The sequence below is a fragment of the Ascaphus truei genome, chromosome 2 (genome assembly GCF_040206685.1).
Source record: "Ascaphus truei isolate aAscTru1 chromosome 2, aAscTru1.hap1, whole genome shotgun sequence".
Taxonomy (NCBI): domain Eukaryota; kingdom Metazoa; phylum Chordata; class Amphibia; order Anura; family Ascaphidae; genus Ascaphus; species Ascaphus truei.
The window spans coordinates 98738253-98745859 of record NC_134484.1 but is presented as its reverse complement, the minus strand read 5'-3'; the positions used below and the strand labels follow the sequence as shown (position 1 = coordinate 98745859).

At 39.8% G+C, this 7607-nt stretch overlaps 1 protein-coding gene across 4 annotated transcripts in view; it reads left to right on the top strand.

Annotated features, from left to right (window-relative positions):
• The first annotated feature begins 1845 nt into the window (after positions 1 to 1845).
• Positions 1846 to 7607, top strand: part of SULF1 (sulfatase 1) — a 156458-nt gene continuing 150696 nt past the window's right edge. For all 4 annotated transcript variants that reach the window (XM_075583736.1, XM_075583731.1, XM_075583754.1 and 1 more), the window contains exon 1: positions 1846 to 2179. The gene's annotated coding sequence lies outside the window, so the exon portion shown is untranslated. The remainder of the gene's footprint in view (positions 2180 to 7607) is intronic.

Genomic DNA, 7607 nt, shown 5'->3' with positions numbered 1-7607 from the left:
GGAGAAAATGTAGCTCTCTCCAGAGCCCGGTGAAGTCGGCTGAGTCCCCTGTGCCGTTGACCGCGCTTATGCTTGGAGAGCGGTGACGTCACCAACTCTCCAAAAATGAGCGACGGGTGTCCGCGCTATTTCGCAAGTGCGCGCGGGGGGGCGTTACAGGCAAGCTGAGCGCGGTTCAAGGACAGTTTTTTTGTTTACGCAAGCGCCAAGCGTGGGTGTGCGTCCATGCCCGCGCACGAGCGGGGACATCCAAATTTAAATAGCGAGCATTTACCTCGTCAAACACTACTGCACGGTCAGTGGCACAGGGGACTCAGCCTCAAGGTTACCAGGGTGAGCTCAGAAGCTAGAGATTAACAAAATTATTATTTTTTTTATCCCTAATCAAGGTCCAAATGGAACAAAACATTAGAATTTTTTGGATGCATCAATACAATATTTATCCTCATCGATTCGAGTGCTCTGGATTTCTGTTTCTTAACACTAGAAAACATTTCTTTAAAAAAATAGATTCCTGGGCTTCTGTGGGGGGATTGCTGCTTTAATTATGCGGTTTATCGCTTGTTTATTTGATGGTAATAGAGAATTAATAGATTCTTTCATCATTTTATGAATTAAAAATTCCTATAAAGGAGCAATTATTTTGTTTTCTTAATTAACGCAGTACCACCCCCAACCAACCCAAGAGGTTCCCACCGGTTAAAAAAAATAAAAAATTAGCAAACAGGACTTCTGCTTTAAATGCATATTTTCGGGAGGGTTTATAAAAGTGCAGAGTTTCTCTTTTAATTTTTATGGACCGCATCTTTTGATATGCCACTAAATGAAAAGGGTCTATTGAAATTTTTGGTTGGTCATACAAATCACAGTTTATCTGTACTTGCTGTGAATTAATATGTATTCAACAGCTATTTAAAAACCTATGGGACTATATACTTTTCTTGGAGGAGAGAAGCAACCTGAGTCTTCAAGTGAAAGTTGCTTTAGGATCCTAAAGTACTTTTTAAAAGGGACATTTCAACTGGATTGAGTTTGATCTCGGGGCTTGCTTTTCTAGCTTGTTGCACAGACACAGCCAAATGCATTCACTTAATGCTGCAAAGAAAGTGGACAATGGCAATAGCAGCAGGATTTCATGTAGGAACACATGGCCAATACATGCAAGTTCACAGTTCAGCTAATTGAAGAGAAAGGGGAAAGCTTCTCTGAAATAAACAGGGAGGCTGGTGGAGTTTGTTCAACTATAATTCAATCCACTGCTTTATTTTGACTAACAGATGCAAGCAAGGTCTGCTGTTGCTGTAAAATAAAAAGAATACAATGTATTTGAAATAATGGCAGACAATATTAACAGCTATTCTCAGCAATGTATTGTCTTTAGAGGAAGCAGCATCTCCAACTCAAGTGTACACTTTCTCTGCGAGTATAACAGCAATGTAAACATGCTTTCATTCCACCCCCCCAGGAATGCTGGAAGAAGTAACAGATTAATCAAATTAGGGAGGTGGTGGGAGTCAGGATTTGAAATGCAGATTTCACATTTCAGTGCAAACGACTCCTACATTAAAACTGTATCAGACTCGCCGAGATGAATGCCTTGCCTCCTTTAGAAAAAGCGTGTCACTCAGAGGAAATTGCCCTCAATAGCCGTGCAATAAAACATTTTTATTTAATGGGGCTCTTCTGCTTCTGTGTATCCCACTGTGACGGTCCTAGTGGTCCCTGGGGCTGCAGAGGGGGTGTGAGAGAAGTAACACAACTGGTCATCATCAGAGCTGATCACTCCCTCTACCTTCCCTTCTGCCACCTCCCACTTCTACTCTTTTTATAGAGCTCTCCTCTCAAAATCTCAGGTTACTTGGGTAAGAGTTTTCAGACCTGCAGCTTGTGTCCTTTTTTCTCTGCCTCCAGCTTTTGGAGAGACACATCCAGCCAGCCCGAGCGATTGGATTGGGCAGCCTTGTCTTGACACAGCGCTCTGCTGAGTGCTTGAAGACGTGTTTCAACAGATGGTTGGGGTTAGAGTGTGTCATCACATGCGAGTGGGGATTAGAGCGGAGAGGCTGCTCTGCTGGAGCGGTGTGGTCTTCCCCTGCAAGTGTTAGCTGCATGGAAGAAAGAAGAATCCTTGCAAATTGTGAAGGGAAGAGTAGAAAAAGGGGGTAACGCGGCTGCCCAGGTAAAGGGAAATGTTTATTTAGTTGTGTGTGTGTGTGTGTGTGTTGTTGTATGGAATGCAGCACACTTGTCCATGGCACTGGCTGCTGCCTTATCAGTGCTGTTATTGTGCCTGATAGATAAGTGAGCATAACTTGATGCCGGCCTGTTCTTTAGAAGTAACACTCTCTGAAGAGTTTAAATCATAATTTTGACAGTGCAGATTACATTTGTTAAGCATTAACTTTTCATATGCTCTTTACTTGCTGGCAACTCTGACAACGTGATTGAAACAAAGCTACTGTACTGAGTGATCAAGCAGGGTGTACCATCAGGTAACTCTCTCCTCCGTCGGTGCTTCAGCAAATATTGTTTGCATGATCTATTGGAAGATGTTATCATTTTTTTTATTTGCAAGCAAAAACTTATTTCTGTTTATCGCTTAAAAAAAAAATCCCACATCCCATGTTTTAGGTAAAATAGACATGATGCTGTGAAACTATAGAAAAGGTCTGTACGTGAAGTTAAGGACACTTCAGAGCAAGTGTTCTAACCGTGATCAAAAGTGCAATGTGAATATTGCAATACAGACAATGTTAATTATGTGTGGTGTAACTGGGGCTATATACGGAGAATATTTCGTTCGTTAAGAATGTTGCATTGCATATTCTTGTTCAACTATATTTACTTTATCAGATAACTTTTACACCAACCTCACACGCACATCAGATGGAGAAAGAGGAAATATTTATTGACATAGGTGTTTCTTTACATGGGTATGCATAGGAAAAAAGTCACCAGCCACAAATAACTAAATACAGTAGACTTCACCCATGAGCCTTATGAAGGATTAACAGAGCATGCATAGTGATCTGTTTACAACTCCAATATCACACATTGGTATCCTTCTCTGTAGACATGCATGCTGTGTAATGTGTACAGCATTTAGGCTTATGACAATACAACAATCATAAAATATGTATGAGGTAAACTTATATTATTATTTTTGTAGTTTTAAGATGTATATCTTTGTCCAGCATGTGATGGAACTCCCTAAGCCGACTCCATCCACAAATAACAATTCTGTGGGCAAATGGATCATGGCTCATTTCAAAAGATGTACAGTATAGGAACTCACGCTTTATTATTTATGTCTGTCATTGGATATACCTGTATGCATTGTGTTTCAGTTATCAGGGCTTGTGTCACTTCTGCTTTGGTGGCTACTTATAATTAACAGAAGAAAAACAATGTACAAGAGCATTAGAAGAACTGCATTAACAAAATGCTGTACTTTCTTGAAATATAAATGAATAACGTTCAGATATATCAACTGTTCTTAAGCTCCTTGCATATTACAAATTATAGCTAGCCTATCGTCATTTTCCCCTTTGAATAAATGCACACAAAATATTAAATATTGCGTTAAACCATACGATGCATTACTGTGTGCAATGGATTAACGGTTACAACAATGGCTGCGACAACTGTAAATACAGTAACTGCATTGTTGCAAACGGTTTCATCTTTTATTCTGTGCAATTTGATAAATGCCAATTATTGTGATTAATTGTTTTAGCCACTCCAGCATGTGCTTACAATATTGGATGTTGATTGAATAATGCAGTGTTTTTCAACTGGGGTTCCTAGGATCCCTTGAGTTCCGTGGGAATTCCTAAATGGCTCCCTGCAATTTTCAGGTAATTTGAAAATTGTACAAAATACAGAATAATTTACAATGCTTCTGAGCTGAGACACACTATTAGAGAGGGTTGGGGTTCCTAAAAATGCTACAGATCTCAGGCACGCTGCTATAAAGGGTTAGGGCTCCTTACAATGCATCTGATCTCTGAGACGCTATTAAACAGAGGGCTGCAGTTCTTTAGCCTGAGTTCAGACAGGCTGCGATGCGACGTGTGCGTGATTCCGTGCGCGCGCACGTTCGCCACTCTTTCACTTTGGTGGATGGGAGTTTTCAAACCGAAAGAGATACCCGGCGGCGAAGTACAGCGTTGTCGCCGCTGCACTTGAAAAAGACAACTGAAGTTGTGATTTCAAGCGGCAGCCGCGTCACGTGTACTTCGCCAGCCAATCACAAACACGCACTTTTTTTTTTTTATTAAATGGCTGACATGCTCCCGCCTCCAATCGCATCTTTTTGTCGGCTGGGGATGCGGACACGGAGTAGCATAGCAGCCTGTCTCAGCTCAGCCTTAGGCTTGTTCTATAGTATGTGCAGGCGCCTGTGCGAACGCTCGTGCACGTGACGCACACTTTTTGTGTGTATGGTGGTCCGTGCTGCCGAGAGGCAACATGTTTGTAGTGTTGTGTGTAAGAATAAAATATTAAAATTACATGCATACATTATAGCGGCGCAAATACTTACTTTTTGAGTCTTTCCTGCGATCGCCCGGCTCCACGCTCACTGCCGTGCGCGCTCGCCCTAGCATACAATGGCTGGCTAACCACAGCCAACTATAACTGCCGCGAGCGCGCACTGTGCAGCAAGCGCGCCGACTATATTACGGGCCTTACAATGCATCTGCTCTGACGCACTATTAGAGAGGATTTGGGTTCCTCATAATGCATCTGATCTCAGACGCACTATTAGAGAGGATTGGGGTTCCTCATAATGCATCTGATCTCAGACGCACTATTAGAGAGGATTGGGGTTCCTCATAATGCATCTGATCTCAGACGCACTAAAGAGGATTGGGGTTCCTCATAGCGCGTCTGAGATCAGATGCATTATTAGAAAGTTCCTCAGGTTGGGGTTCCTCAGAATTTTACATTATAATTATAAGGTTCCTTAACCAAAAAAGGTTGACAACTACTGGTATAGTGAAAGAAGCCGGTTTTCTCAAGTAAAACACATTTAAACATGGCTCAAAGTATCTGTGCTACCACATGTTACAGTAATAATGTGAGCCCACATTCCAAACTCATTTAGCTCTCTTACACACTAGCACAAAGGCAAGGTTAGGACACTTGCCAACACTAATGATTTTGATTGATATTTTAAAGCACGTGGTTTTGATGATTAATTAAGAAAAGAACAGATGCATTCTTTGACATATGTTTAAACTCCCATTAACAAGTGTAATCTTAACAAATGTTATCACTCTTAATCCGCATTGCTACTAAATCCTACAACACTGAGAAACAATAGTTATTTATGAGCAGTTTTAATTCAATGTGTCCTAAAGTATAATTGGAATTTTAGATTATTGCACACCATGAACATCAGTTCTAATGTGACATGTAGGATAATATAACATGGTGTAATGTACAGTATATTAGGCCAGGGGCGCTCAACTCCAGTCCTCAAGCCCCCCCAACAGGTCAGTTTTTTTCAGGATATCCCAGCTTCAGCACGGGTAGCTCAATCAGAGGCTTGGTTGATGACTGAGCCACCTGTGCTGAAGCAGGGACTGATTGAGCCACCTGTGCTGAAGCTGGGAAATCCCGAACCTGATTTGGGGGGGGGGGGGGTGCTTGAGGACTGCAGTTGAGCACCCCTGTATTAGAGCAGAACACTGTCACTGGTGCATTTATTTTTGTTTGTTTTGGTAGTGGTTTTGGATTTGTAAAAGAATTTTGAAAAGTCAAACTTTGCATAAGGTAATGAATCTGAGGCTGAGCCTTTTCTCTTTTTTGGCTAATTTTGCTTGGCTTAGTACATTTTTGTTTCAGAGTTTAACTCTGAAACCCGTCCGTACGTCAACATTAGCATGAACAGGATTTCTAACCATCATCCTACATCAAGTGTAATTACTCTACAATACTTTAACAGAAAATGACTCTCCTCTTAAGAGCGTTATTAGTTTTTATTATATTTATATTTTCTTTTGTTTTGACTGTAATTAAATCCTAATATTACAAATGTCAAGTCATCATTATTAATACTATGAATCACCATATTGAGTTTCGGTGAGTTTAATATGACTGACACATGAATGGCATGCTACAAATGTTACTAGAGCGCTAAAGCATAGATCTGCAAAACCTACCATGGATTTTGTCTATTTGGGTACCCTAGTCATTCTGTTTTTCCAATATAGAACTCGAACAGCGTTTTTAAATGTATTACTCATTCAATTGTTATGATGTGATATGTGTTGCTGTTATTTTGCTATTTGAACAAGGGGCCTGAATACTCTGTTACTAAAACGTAAGCAGATTACGTAGTATACAGACTGCTTTGATGTACATTGTCTACGTAACCTCAATTTACAAAATTGCATGATGATATCCTAAAATGAAAAATGTTGCACAGCATGTTTTTGTGTTGAATAATTAAATTGTGAGGTGACGTATACCTAGAGTTACATTTCAAGTAAAAATGTATTGATATTTGTACGTAGCTTTCAGTTTAATTGTTCAAAAATCTGGATGCAGTAGTGAGAATCTCCAAATAAGTGTGAATTTGTTGCACTGTGCTACTTTCACATTATAATATGGGTGCTAGATCCATTGTATTTCACACCCACAACTACTCAGAATTTCAAGTGAAATGAAACCACAAATGAATGAGTATACAGGAGAAACCAACCCTTGAAACATTGATATACAGTATCTGAGAATGTATTGGAAAAACACAGTTGTGTGAAATGCTTGTCCCTTGTGCAATAAGGATACTTAAATGGCTCTGCCTATGGGCAAGTCCAGCTTGTCAAAATAATTTACTGTTCCAGATGGTGATCATTCAGGAAAAATATTTATGGTAAATTCTGCACTCCTCGCATTTGCTTTTGAATTGTTTGTTTTATTATACACTAGCAAAACCAGTAGTTCTGATAAGCACAATGTTTCATGCAGTAATTCGCAGACAAACGTTTCAGAATATGCTTATTACTATAATATTTACTGTCTGAAATGTATCATGAGGGCCTACTGTATGTATCAAAGCAATAGTAGTGCAACATGGAGGCAAATTAAACAGCACTAGATGCATCCTATTGCGTTCCTTTCACACATTAGATTGTGCAGATTGTTGTGCCCTAGAATTACACCACATTTGTCCTAATACATATGCCCCCCATGAAAGCACTTCCACAACTGATTAAATGTAAAGGTATATATTTGTCTCAAATCAAACTGTTAATATTTGATATTTTTGTCGTTTTACAATGAAGTTATTTTAAAGCTCTGCTTTGAATGTTTTATTTGTTATTTGCTTTGCCCCCAATGCCATACTTAGTCTGAAACTTGGGACTCCATTTTATCTTCAGCCTTTTATGCTCTGTTTCATGGAGTAACATTGTCTGTTTTAGTTAATTTGCAGCATTGCCATGTCTTTTATTATAACAATTATGGGGGGCTGATTCTATAAGCTCCGAAGTGACTGAACGCAGCTCAGGATCTTGTAGAACAAGCCCTTATTTATAGCCATAATCTTATATTTTATTTTTTTACCTTGTTGTCTAATGTACCCCCTCACTACAAAGTCT